The sequence below is a fragment of the Pongo pygmaeus genome, chromosome 3, assembly GCF_028885625.2.
Source record: "Pongo pygmaeus isolate AG05252 chromosome 3, NHGRI_mPonPyg2-v2.0_pri, whole genome shotgun sequence".
Taxonomy (NCBI): domain Eukaryota; kingdom Metazoa; phylum Chordata; class Mammalia; order Primates; family Hominidae; genus Pongo; species Pongo pygmaeus.
The window spans coordinates 154,649,140-154,663,073 of NC_072376.2; positions in this window are offsets into that span (position 1 = coordinate 154,649,140).

Below are 13,934 nucleotides of genomic sequence, written 5' to 3' on the forward strand. Positions count from 1 at the left end.
TAATTTCTGCTCTTTTACATTTACTGAGGAGAGCTTTACTTCCAAATATGTGGTCAATTTTGGAATAGGTGTGGTGTGGTGCTGAAAAAAATGTATATTCTGTTGATTTGGGGTGGAGAGTTCTGTAGATGTCTATTAGGTCCACTTGGTGCAGAGCTGAGTTCAATTCCTGGGTATCCTTGTTGACTTTCTGTCTCATTGATCTGTCTAATGTTGACAGTGGGGTGTTAAAGTCTCCCATTATTAATGTGTGGGAGTCTAAGTCTCTTTGCAGGTCACTCAGGACTTGCTTTATGAATCTGGGTGCTCCTGTATTGGGTGCATATATATTTAGGATAGTTAGCTCTTCTTGTTGAATTAATCCCTTTACCATTATGTAATGGCCTTCTTTGTCTCTTTTGATCTTTGTTGGTTTAAAGTCTGTTTTATCAGAGACTAGGATTGGAACCCCTGCCTTTTTTTGTTTTCCATTTGCTTGGTAGATCTTCCTCCATCCTTTTATTTTGAGCCTATGTGTGTCTCTGCAAGTGAGATGGGTTTCCTGAATACAGCACACTGATGGGTCTTGAGTCTTTATCCAATTTGCCAGTCTGTGTCTTTTAATTGGAGCATTTAGTCCATTTACATTTAAAGTTAATATTGTTATGTGTGAATTTGATCCTGTCATTATGATGTTAGCTGGTTACTTTGCTCGTTAGTTGATGCAGTCTCTTCGTAGTCTCGATGGTCTTTACATTTTGGCATGATTTTGCAGTGGCTGGTACCAGTTGTGCCTTTCCATGTTTAGCGCTTCCTTCAGGAGGTCTTTTAGGGCAGGCCTGGTGGTGACAAAATCTCTCAGCATTTGCTTGTCTGTAAAGTATTTTATTTCTCCTTCACTTATGAAGCTTAGTTTGGCTGGATATGAAATTCTGGATTGAAAATTCTTTTCTTTAAGAATGTTGAATATTGGCCTCCACTCTCTTCTGGCTTGTAGGGTTTCTGCCGAGAGATCAGCTGTTAGTCTGATGGGCTTCCCTTTGATGGTAACCCGACCTTTCTCTCTGGCTGCCCTTAACATTTTTTCCTTCATTTCAACTTTGGTGAATCTGACAATTATGTGTCTTGGAGTTGCTCTTCTCGTGGATTATCTTTGTGGCATTCTCTGTATTTCCTGAATCTGAATGTTGGCCTGCCTTGCTAGATTGAGGAAGTTCTCCCGGATAATATCCTGCAGAGTGTTTTCCAACTTGTTTCCATTCTCCCCGTCACTTTCAGGTACACCAATCAGACGTAGATTTGGTCTTTTCACATAGTCCCACATTTCTTGGAGGCTTTGCTCGTTTCTTGTTATTCTTTTTTCTCTAAACTTCCCTTCTCGCTTCATTTCATTCATTTCATCTTCCAGGGCTGATACCCTTTCTTCTATTTGATCGCATCGGCTCCTGAGGCTTCTGCATTCTTCACGTAATTCTCGAGCCTTGGTTTTCAGCTCCATCAGCTCCTTTAAGCACTTCTCTGTATTGGTTATTCTAGTTATACATTCTTCTAAATTTTTTTCAAAGTTTTCAACTTCTTTGCCTTTGATTTGAATATCCTCCCGTAGCTAGGAGTAATTTGATCGTCTGAAGCCTTCTTCTCTTGGCTCGTCAAAGTCATTCTCCGTCCAGCTTTGTTTTGTTGCTGGTGAGGAACTGCATTCCTTTGGAGGAGGAGAGGTACTCTGCTTTTTAGAGTTTCCAGTTTTTCTGCTCTGTTTTTTCCCCATCTTTGTGGTTTTATCTACTTTTGGTCTTTGATGATGGTGATGTACAGATGGGTTTTTGGTGTGGATGTCCTTTCTGTTAGTTTTCCTTCTAACAGACAGGACCATCAGCTGCAGGTCTGTTGGAGTACCTGGCTGGCCGTGTGAGGTATCATTCTGCCCCTGCTGGGGGGTGCCTCCCAGTTAGGCTGCTCGGGGGCCAGGGGTCAGGGACTCACTTGAGGAGGCAGTCTGCCCGTTCTCAGATCTCCAGCTGAGTGCTGGGAGAACCACTGCTCTCCTCAAAGCTGTCAGACAGGGACATTTGAGTCTGCAGAGGTTACTGCTGTCTTTTTGTTTGCCTGTGCCCTGCCCCCAGAGGTGGAGCCTACAGAGGCAGGGAGGCCTCCTTGAGCTGTGGTGGGCTCCACCCAGTTCAAGCTTCCTGGCTGCTTTGTTTACCTAAGCTAGCCTGGGCAATGGCGGGCGCCCCTCCCCCAGCCTCGCTGCCGACTTGCTGTATGATCTCAGACTGCTGTGCCAGCAATCAGAGAGACTCCGTGGGTGTAGGACCCTCTGAGCCAGGTGCGGGCTATAATCTCCTGGGGCACCGTTTCCTAAGTCCGTTGGAAAAGCACAGTATTCGGGTGGGAGTGGCCCGATTTTCCAGGTGCCCTCTGTCACCCCTGGAAAGGGAACTCCCTGACCCCTTGCGCTTCCCGAGTGAGGCAATGCGTCGCCCCTGCTTCAGCTGGTGCACGGTGCACTCACCCACTGACCTGCGCCCACTCTCTGGCACTCCCTAGTGAGATGAACACGGTACCTCAGATGGAAATGCAGAAATCACCCATCTTCTGCATCGCTCACGCTGGGAGCTGTAGACCGGAGCTGTTCCTATTCAGCCATCTTGGCTCCTTTCTAGGATGATTTGATAATATTAGTTTTGGGTCTGTCAAAGCCTACTTTGAATCCACAAATCTTTGCCTTCCTAAACTAAGCATACGTATTGTAAACCAAAAGATATCTGAGATAGGTTTCAATCAATTTAGAGGTTTATGTTGCCAAGGTTAAGGATCATGACCCGTGACACAACCTCAGGAGATCCTGAGAGCATGTGCCCAAGGTGATTGGGTTACAGCTTGATTTTATACATTTTGGGGAGACAGAAGTCACAGGCAAAGACATAAATCAATCAATTTAAGATATACATTGGTTTGGAATAGAAAGACAGGACATCTTATAAAAGGGGGCTTCCAGATTATAGGTGGATTCAAGGATTCCTGACTGGCAACTGAGTGAAAGGGTCAAGCTCTGTCTGAAAAATCGAAGTCGGCTTTAGTTAAAGTAAGCAGGAGTTAGTGGGGGTGGTTGCAGAAGCCAAGGTTCTTGCCATGTATATGAAACCTTCAGGTAGCAGGCTTCAGAGAGAATAGAAGTCAATGTCACTTATTGGACCTTAAAAGATTTCAGATTATCTGGAAATAGCTAGCTAGGGAAGGAGATTCTCTAAAGAATGTAAATTTCACCCACAGGAGATAGTTTTTCAGGGCCATTAAAAATTTGTCAAATAAACATATTTTGAGATAAAATACTCTGATTTCTTTCAGGGCCTGCTATCTGTCATGTGACATTATACCAGAGTCAGGATGGAATAAGTATCTTATTACTACAGACTCTGTTCTGTCAGTCTTAAGGTCTCTACTGTAATGTTAATGCTGGTCAGTTGTATCTAAAATCCAAAAGGGAAATGGAATAATGAAGCATGTCCAACCCCCCTTCCCATCATGATCTGAACTAGTTTTTCAGATTTCTTTGGAATCCCCTACACTGAGAGGGGCCTCCATTCAGTCAGCTGGGGGCTTAGAATTTCATTTTTGGTTTACATTCTTCCCCTTCTGGCCAAGATTTGCCAGAGGTAACATCAATGGCCAAACTTTTATTTTGTCCCATAGCATTGCCGAGGTGGTGTGGCTGCCTGCCCCGGGTCCATCCTGACCCTCAGTGGGACCCACGTGGTCAACGGACTTAGAGACAAAAGACTGATACCTAATTTAAATGTTCTAGGCCAGATGGGAATGGAAGTGGGCAGGAATTCATCAACACTTAGAATTCTTTAACCCACGTAAAACCCAAACGCAAAAGGCAAGGTTACAAATGTGGTTTATCTGTAACTTTTATGCATTGAGCTACCTTAAACTTGATTTAACTACAGACTTGTAGCAATCAGCTATAGAAAACATAAGCATTTTGTTAAAACCATTTTAGCTAAGGAAATTAGAAATTTTGGTTGTGCCACCGTGCTTTTGTGGTCTTTTTAGTAATTTGTCCTGAGGTTGCTGAAAACATTTTTTACATATATTTGCATAAATCTCATAACTGAGAGCACTACACCCAGGAAACTGTACTACCAGGTATCTGGATACCCTCTCAGTAATTTTTCTTTTAATTCAATGGGAAGCAGGAAATTCTTTATAGTTGAGATGAACAGAAAGGGCCAGGAAATGTCCCAGGAGGTAAAGTCCCTCATTTTGCCAGCTGTTTTGGTATCTGTTTGCCTGTCCTTGATTTGGGGGGCCTGAACTAATTCTTTCCCTCAAAATTGGCCCTTATGATCTCACATGCCCACATTTTCCATGACTGTCCCTGGATTTAGAGGGAAGGTGCTCATATAGTTTTAGCAGCAGGGTGCTAACAATGAAACAGATAAGGCCGAATGGGATTTTAAATGGTTTTAACATTTTGGAGACATCAGGTAAAGAGAAAAAAAAAAGGTAATCTTTGTTGTATTACCCAATTTTGTAGGCTATATATAGAATTAGCAAAATTTTAAACAAAAAGGACATAAGACCTACCTAAATCTGACAATGACAGGAAAAGGAAATACACAGGTAGCTAAACATTTAAATGATCTAGTATTAAGGCATAAACAAATTATATTAATTTAGATAGAGGAAAAACTATTAAATGAGTACTTATGTCTTTGCATACAGTTCTGGTCCAATGTCATGTAGAAGCAAACTATTTTGACTACCATCTTTTCCCAGGTTTGAAGGTGAGGCTTTTGTAAACTTGAATTTGGTGCCAGATACCAGCATTGATGTTTAGGATTCAGTAAGAGTCAGTGCCCCCTTTTAGAGAAGATAGGGGTACCCAGGAATTAAACCCCTGCAACTTAGTGTAGTACAAATGTTAGTTAACAATATTTGATAAAAGATCATTTTTAATGGAGCTGGAGAGAGTCTCAACTGATAGCTAATCATCAGGCTGGAGGTGGTAATACTGGAGTTAATGACTTAATTGGAAGCTGTAGGAAGATTTTATAACTTTGAGGTGAGTAATTTTTATAGTTTTGATAAGTCTCCACCAATAAATCTAAATCAGAGACTTAATTTAGGATTTTATTTTGAGCATGTTTGTTAAAGATGTTTAAAGACCCAAAACAAATTTATTAAAACAGGTCATTGTAGAATAATAGCTATTCATTTAACTAAATGGATAGTTGAAATACTTCAAAAGAGATAAAGGAAGTTTACATGGATATAAAGCTTTAATCCTTTTAAAATTTAGCTTTTTAAGTAATTTTTAAAAACCTAATGAAAGCAATACAGAAATTAATTTGATAAAATGTGAAATATTTGTTTCTTAGGCTAGTTACAAACAAAAAACAAACGAACAAAAAACCTGCTGCAGTGATTGTTTTTCCTTATGGGAAGCCCATTTGGATAACCTGAAAGTCAAACCTGCTGAAAAGTGGGTAGGTTTGTACTTTAGTCTCTATTTTTTAACTGGACCACTGAGCCCAGGGCAGAGCCCACAGAGAATTCTGGGTCATCCAAAAGAGAGAAAATGCCATAAGACCCGGCCATATTATGTTCTTACAGTGCAATTTGTTATGAAGACATTTCTCTAAGTGTTTAAACTGCACCCTTTTTAAATTTTAAACATGCATAGGGTACCCCCTGTAATAAGAACTATTTAAGCAATTGCCACTAGCTTCCTCTAAAAGTATATTTCTTACCTAGCTATTATATTACACACACCAAGGTTAAACATTTTTTCATAATGCAAAGTAATTCCCAGTACCCTCAAAAGTAAAAAATATGTAATGCAGTACAAAAAGAGAGAAGAGGTTTTTTGTTTTGTTTTTTGTTTTTTTGCTTTTTCTATGACCTCAGTGGAAATCTGTTTGCTTATAACTCTTGGTATCCCAAGAGGAAAAACAGATTTCTCTTAAGTAGAGGAGTGTAGCCGCCCACTGCTCCTGCTGCCTCCTTTCCTCCCCACCCACCCCCCCACCCCCAAGGGATCCCAGGCTGTCAGAAATTCCTTTCTTCTTTCTCGGTCCCTCATGGGGTAGAGGTGGCAAGAGGAAGGAGAGACAGGCAGAAGTAAAAGGAAGAAATGGAACTTAGTTGACTGAGGAAAAAAAAAGATCGGAGGAGAGAAAAAAAGCACAAAGAAAAAAAGCATACACACACACACACACACACTGGATATTTGCTATTAATTAAGCTGACCTTTAACCCTAGAGCTCTTTAAAAAAATTCTTTTAAATCTGTTACTATCATATCTTAGCTGGGACAAACAGCTGATACTTCAAAAGTAGCACAAATATCAAACCAGCAAGGACTTGATGTAAGAACCAAACCTAGGCTGTCAGGGTGAAAAGGGCAAATCTTAGCTGTTGAAATACAACATGAGGTGGCTGCCATTGCTCTTTCAGTTTAGGCTTGGCTAGCAAAAAGTGGCCTTGTTGGGTACATGAAGCCCCCCATGTAGTCAAATTTTTTAATTTTTCTTTTTGCTGGACTTTTTTTTCCCCTTCCCGCCATCTTTGTTTTGCAGCTGTGGGAATTTCAACCAATTTAGAGGCCTTGTTCCCCATAATTTGAGACTTTCCTTCAGATTTGACCAAACCTGATAGAGTTGGTCAAATCCAATGAAAGAAGGGCTGAAACAACAAAAGGCAACAACAAAAATAGATACAGACAAATAACAAATTTAAAGAAAATAAGCAAATGATCACACAATGTATACAATTACTGAACACTCTAAAAGTGAGGAAAAATTAAGACTCACTGATTGTCAACCTAAACCTTTAGTCATTAAGCAGAAATTTCAAGCCCAAGTCCCAACTCAGCAACTTATCTAGGAATGGGACACAGGCTGAAGACTGCTCCCTACAATCTTAGAAGCAGGAAAAAAACTCAAACTTGCCTTCCTTGGTGGAAGCAAGTGGAAACTCCAGAAAAAAAAGTTAAACTGCTCGTCTTTGTCACAGAAGCAAGGAAATTTGCCTTCCTTATTGGAAGAGAGCAAAACTCCAGAAAAGGAGGGTTGTTTGTTTGTTTGTTTTTCTGTACAGCAAAATGAACCTTAGATTTCACTCCAAATTTGAGATTCTCTGGAGTGGGGAAGCTCTTTCACCTCAGCAGATTGTTTTCATGCACGTCCGTGTGAAGAGACCACCAAACAGGCTTTGTGTGAGCAACATGGCTGTTTATTTCACCTGGGTGCAGGTGGGCTGAGTCCGAAAAGAGAGTCAGCGAAGGGAGATGGATTATCATTAGTTCTTATAGGTTTTGGGATAGGCGATGAAGTTAAGAGCAATGTTTTGCAGGCAGGGGTGGATCTCACAAAGTACATTCTCAAGGGTGGGGAGAATTACAAAGAACCTTCTTAAGGGTGGGGGAGATTACAAAGTACATTGATCAGTTAGGGTAGGGCAGGAACAAATCACAATGGTGGAATGTCATCAGTTAAGGCTATTTTTACTTCTTTTGTGGATCTTCAGTTACTTCAGGCCATCTGGGTGTATACGTGCAAGTCACAGGGGATGCGATGGCTTGGCTTGGGCTCAGAGGCCTCACATTCCTGCCTTCTTATATTAATAAGAAAAATAAAACAAAATAGTGTTGAAGTATTGGGGTGGCGAAAATTTTTGGGGGGTGGTATGGAGAGAGAATGGGCGATGTTTCTCAGGGCTGCTTCAAGCGGGCCTAGGGGCGGCGTGGGAACCTAAAGTGGGAGAGATGGAGCTGAAGGAAGATTTTGTGGTAAGGGGTGGTATTGTGGGGTTGTTAGAAGAAACATTTGTTGTGTAGAATTATTGATGATGGCCTGGATACGGTTTTGTATGAATTGAAAAACTAAATGGGATAAGAGAAGGAGAGAAACAGGTATAAAAGGTCTAAGAATTGGGAGGACCTAGGACATCTGATTAGAGAGTGCCTAAGGAGATTCAGTATAGTCCTGCCAGCAAAGATTATTTGTTTACTTCAAGAGTTAAGAGTGGCAGTTTGCGGATAGTACGAGGAGATATCAGCTGTGATGGCTTGGAGAAACAGTGTAAACTGGCGGTGTAAACAAGAGCAGGGCATGTATGAGTAGTTGAGAATGGAGAATAGGAGTATGACTAGACAGAAAATAGTAGGGATGACAAGTTTTTTGGGGAGCACAGTCTAAGTTGATCTGGTGTCTGGAATGAGACTGGGGCCTAATAAAAAGGAGCATCTACACAGGAGCTTAAATGGGCTGTACCTTCTAGCATTCTGAGGACAGGTCTGACTTCTGAGAAGGGAAAGTGGTAAAAGTATTTTCCAGTCCTTTTTAAGTTGGTGGCTGAGCTTGGTGAGGTGTGTTTTTAATAGATCATTAGTCTGTCACTGAATACTAAGAGCCTGAAAAAATGCTTGGCTGATTTGACTAATAAATGCTGGTCTGTTATCAGACTGTATAGAGGTGGGAAGGCTAAACTGAGGAATTATATCTGACAGAAGGGAAGAAATGACTGCGGTGGCCTTCTCAGACCCAGTAGGAAAGGCCTCTACCTATCTAGTGAAAGTGTCTACTTAGACTAAGAGGTATTTTAGTTTTTGTGACTCAGGGCATGTTGAGTAAAGGTAATTTGCCAGTTCTGGGTGGGGGCAAATCCTCGAGCTTGATGTGTAGGGAAGGGAGGGGGCCTGAATAATCCCTGAGGAGTAGTAGAGTGGCAGATGGAACACTGAGAAGTTATTTCCTTGAGGATAGATTTCCACGATGGAAAGGAAATGAGAGGTTCTGAGAGGCGGGCCAGTGACTTGTACTATAGCATAGCCTGCCTTTGCTGGTGTGTGGCGATTAGGCCTGGTGGAACTGCCATCAATAAATCAAGTGTGATCAGGGTGAGAAACAGGAAAGAAGGAAATATGGGGAAATGGGGTGAATGTCAGGTGGTTCAGAGAGATACAGTCATGGGGGTCAGGTGTGGTATCAGGAATAACGTGGGAGGCCAGATTGAAGTCCGTGCCAGGAACAATGGTAATTGTGGGAGACTTAAAGAGTGAGTACAGCTGAAGGAGCTGGGGAGCAGAAAGTATATGCGTCAGGTATAAGGAAGAAAATAGATTTCAGAAGTTATGAGAAATGTAGAGAGTGAGTTGAGCATAGTTTGTGATTTTTAGGGCCTCTAAAATATTAGGGCGGTGGCAGCCATTGCACGGAGACATGATGGCTAGGCTAAAACAGTAAGGTCAAGTTGTTTGCACAGAAAGGCTACAGGGTACGGTGCTGGCTCTCGTGTAAGAATTCTGACCACACTAACCATGCCTAGGAAGCAAAAGAGTTGTTGTTTTATAAGGGATTGAGGTTTGGGAGATTAATTGGACACAATCAGCAGGGAGAGCACCTGTGTTTTTATGAGAATTATCCTGAGATAGGTAACAGATAAGGAAGAAATTTGGGCTTGACTGAAGTAATGGGGGCTGTCTGTGAAGCTTTGTGGCAGTACAGCCCAGGTAATTTGCTGAGCCTAATGGGTGTCAGGGTCAGTCCAAGTGAAAGCGAAGAGAGGCTGGGATGACGGGTGCAAAGGAATAGTAAAGAAAGCATGTTTGAGATCCAGAACAGAATAATGGGTTGTGGAGGGAGGTACTGAGGATAGGACAGTATATGGGTTTGGCACCATGGGGTGGATAGGCAAAACAATTTGGTTGATAAGGCATAGATCCTGAACTAAATTGTAAGGCTTGTCTGGTTTTAGGACAGGTAAAATGGGGAAATGGTAAGGAGAGTTTATAGGTTTTAGAAGCCTATGCTGTAGCAGGCGAGTGATAACAAGCTTTAATCCTTTTAAAGCGTGTTGTGGGATGGGATATTGGCATTGAGCAGGGTAAGGGTGATTAGATTTTAATGGGATGGTAATGGGCATGTGATCGGTTGCCAGGGAAGGAGTAGAGATGTCCTATACTTGTGGGTTGAGGTTGGGGGATATGAGAGGAAGATGTGAAGGAGGCTTTGGGTTGGGGAGAAGGGTGGCAATGAGATGTGGCTGTAGTCTAGGAATAGTCAGGGAAGCAGATAATTTGGTTAAAATATCTTAGCCTAATAAGGGAACTGGGCAGGTGGGGATAACTAAAAAAGAGTGCATAAAAGAGTGTTGTCCAAGTTGGCACCAGAGTTGGGGACTTTTAAGAGGTTTAGAAGCCTGGCCGTCAATACCCACAATAGTTATGGAGGCAAGGGAAACAGGCCCTTGAAAAGAAGGTAATGTGGAGTGGGTAGCCTCTGTATTGATTAAGAAGGGGATGGACTTACCTTCCACTGTGAGAGTTACCCAAAGCTCAGCATCCGTGATGGTCTATGGGGCTTCCGAGGCGATCGGGTAGCATCAGTCTTCAGCCACTAAGCCGAGAAGGAGTCAGTCAGAGAGCCTTGGGCCAGAGTTACAGGGGCTCTGAGAGTGGCTGCCAGGTGAGTTGAACAGTCTGATTTTCAGTGGGGTCCTACACAGGTGGGATGCGGCTTAGGAGGAATCCCGGGCTGCAGACATTCCTTGGTCCAGTGGCCAGATTTCCGGCATGTGTAGCAAGCTCCTGTGGGAGGAGGTTCTGGAGGAACGCCTGACCACTGCGGTTCAGGCGTTTGGAAGTTCTTGTGTGCTGGAGATGTGGCTGGGGTTTGTCTCACATTGGAGGCAAGGAATTGCAACTTTTTTCTATTATTGTACACCTTGAAGGTGAGGTTAATTAAATCCTGTTGTGGGATTTGAGGGCCAGAATTTAATTTTTGGAGTTTTATTTAATGTCGGGAGCAGATTGGGTAATAAAATGTATATTGAGAATAAGATGGCCTTTTAACCTTTTAGGGTCTAGGGCTGTAAAGCATCTCAGGGCTGCTGCCAAATGAGCCATGAACTGGGCTGGATTTTTATATTTGATGAAAAAGAGCCTAAATGCTATCTGATTTGGGATAAAGAAAAAGGAGCATTAACCTTGACTATGCCTTTAGCTCCAGCCACGTTTTTAAGAATAAATTGCTGGGCAGGTAGGGAAGGGCTAGTCATGGAACGAAACTGTAAGCCAGACTGGGTGTGAGGAGGAGAGGTGATAAAAAGATTACAGGGTGGAGGAGCAGAGGCTGAGGAAGAATTGGGACCTAGCTTGGGCTGGCGAGGAGGGGAGAGGTCAGACGGGTCTGTAGAAAAGGAAGATTAGAAAGACTCAGGGACGCTTGGGGTTGGGACTGAGGGGACAGGCGGGAGGGAAAGAAGGAAGATTTGGGATGAGTTGCACTGGGCACAGAGACTAGGAAGGGACTGATGTGTAAAAGAATGCCTGGACATCAGGCACCTCAGACAATTTGCCCATTTTACGACGAGAATTATTTAGATCTTGTAGGATGGAAAAGTTGAAAGTGCTGTTTTCTGGCTATTTGGAACTACTGTCGAGTTTGTATTGGGGTCAAGAGGCATTGCAGAAGAAAATAAGGCATTTAGGTTTTAGGTCGGGTGTGAGTTGAAGAGGTTTTAAGTTTTTGAGAACATAGGCTAAGGGAGAAGAAGGAGGAATGGAAGGTGAAAGCTTACCCATAGTGAAGGAGGCAAGCCTAGAGAAAAGAGTAGAGACACGGAGAAGGGGTAGGGGGTTCTTGCCCTCCAGAAAAGCAGAGAAGGGGTTGGGGCATGGAAATAAGGGATTGGGGCACAGAGATAAGAGGTCGGGGTGTGGAAATAAGGGATTGGGGAGCAGAGATAAGAGGTTGGGGTGTGGAAATAAGCGATTGGGGGGTTCTTGCCCCCTAGGAAAGCGGGACTTGCCGCTAAGGGTGAAGGAGAAGGGGTTGAAGGGTACTTGCCCCTGCCTCAGGAAAGCGGGACTTGCCACTGAGGGTGAAGGAGAAGGGGTTGAGGGGTACTTGCTCCTGCCCCAGGAAAGTGGAACTTGCCGCTAAGGGTGAAGGAGAAGGGGTTGAGGGGTACTTGCCCCTGCCCCAGGAAAGCAGAGAAGGGGTAGAGACAAGGAGAGAAGGGGTTGGGGTACTTGCCCCTTCCCCAGAAAAGCGGGACTTGCCGCTAAGGGTGAAGGACCAAGGCAGGCATCCCTGCGTGGTCTGACACCCTTGAAACGTGGGTGTATAATCAGAGAGGCGTCCCTGCAATGATTAAACACCAAGGGAAGGCTGCCTTCCCAGTCCGTGACTGGCGCCGAAGTTTTGGGTCCATGGATAAAATGTGTCTCCTTTGTCTCTACCAGAAAATGAAAGGAATTGAAATTAAGAGAAGGAAGAGATTGAAGTGTGGTGCCAAGATTGAAAGGAGAAAGAGGTTGAGGGATAGTGAGGGAGGTTGGAGAAGAGAGTAAAAAGAGGCTGCTTACCAGATTTGAAATTGGCGAGATGTTTCTTGGGCTGGTCGGTCTGAGGACCTGAGGTCATAGGTGGATCCTTCTCATGGAGCAAAGAGCAGGAGGATGGGGGATTGATCTCCCAAGGGAGGTCCCCCGATCCGAGTCACGGCACCAAATTTCATGCGCGTCCGTGTGAAGAGACCACCAAACAGGCTTTGTGTGAGCAACATGGCTGTTTATTTCACCTGGGTGCAGGTGGGCTGAGTCCGAAAAGAGAGTCAGCGAAGGGAGATGGATTATCGTTAGTTCTTATAGGTTTTGGGATAGGCGGTAAAGTTAAGAGCAATGTTTTGCGGGCAGGGGTGGATCTCACAAAGTACATTCTCAAGGGTGGGGAGAATTACAAAGAACTTTCTTAAGGGTGGGGGAGATTACAAAGTACATTGATCAGTTAGGGTGGGGCAGGAACAAATCACAATGGTGGAATGTCATCAGTTAAGGCTATTTTTACTTCTTTTGTGGATCTTCAGTTACTTCAGGCCATCTGGGTGTATACGTGCAAGTCACAGGGGATGCGATGGCTTGGCTTGGGCTCAGAGGCCTGACAATTGTCATCATGGTTTGAGCAATAAAGAGCCCAAGCTGGTAACAAGCACTGATCGAAGATTTGGGAAAAGTCAGGGCACCTCCACCCTGGGTCCCTTCCATTGATCACCAATTTGTAAACCAAAAGGTATCTGAGACAGGTCTCAAGTTAGAGATTTATTTTGCCAAAGTTAAGGATCATGACCTGTGACGCAGTCTCAGAAGGTGCTGAGAACATGTACACAAGGTGGTTCAGTTACAGCTTGATTTCATGCATTTTAGGGAGTCTCCCAACTTGAATAGATGCCTCTCTCAACCTAGGAGATTTCAAAGAAATCTGAAAAGCTAGTTTAGACCATGATGGGAAAGGGGTTGGACATGCCTCATTATACCCACTCCCTTTTGGAGTCTAGATAAAACTGACCAATCATTAACATTACAATAGAGACCCTAAGATTGTTTCCATGACAATGGAGAGCAGTTTAACTCTTTTCTGGAGTTGTCACTTACTTCCATCAAGGAAGGCAAGTTTGAGTTTTTTTCTTGCATCTAAGATTGTAGAGAGCAGTCTTCAGCCTGTGCCCCATTCCTAGATAAGTTGCTGAGTTGGGGGTTTGGCTACACCAACCTGACTCTGGTATAATGTCACATGACAGATAATGGGCCCTGAAGGAAATCAAAGTATTTTATCCCAAAATATATTTATTCGACATATTTTTTAATAGCCCTGAAAAGCTATCTTTGGTGGGGGAATTTACATTTTTTAGAGAATCTTCTTACTTAAGGAGTTCTTTCCAAAGAGTCTGATACCTTTTAATGTCCAATAAAGGCATGCACATCTATCTCTCTGACACCTGCTACTTGGAGGCTTCATCTACCTGACAAGAATCTTGGCCTCCATAATCCCCTACTTACCTTAATTCAAGCTGACTTCATTTCTTTATGGAATGCTTGAGTTTTCCAATGAATTGCCAACTAAGAAATCTTGAAATCCACCTATGACCTGGAAGCTCCCTGCT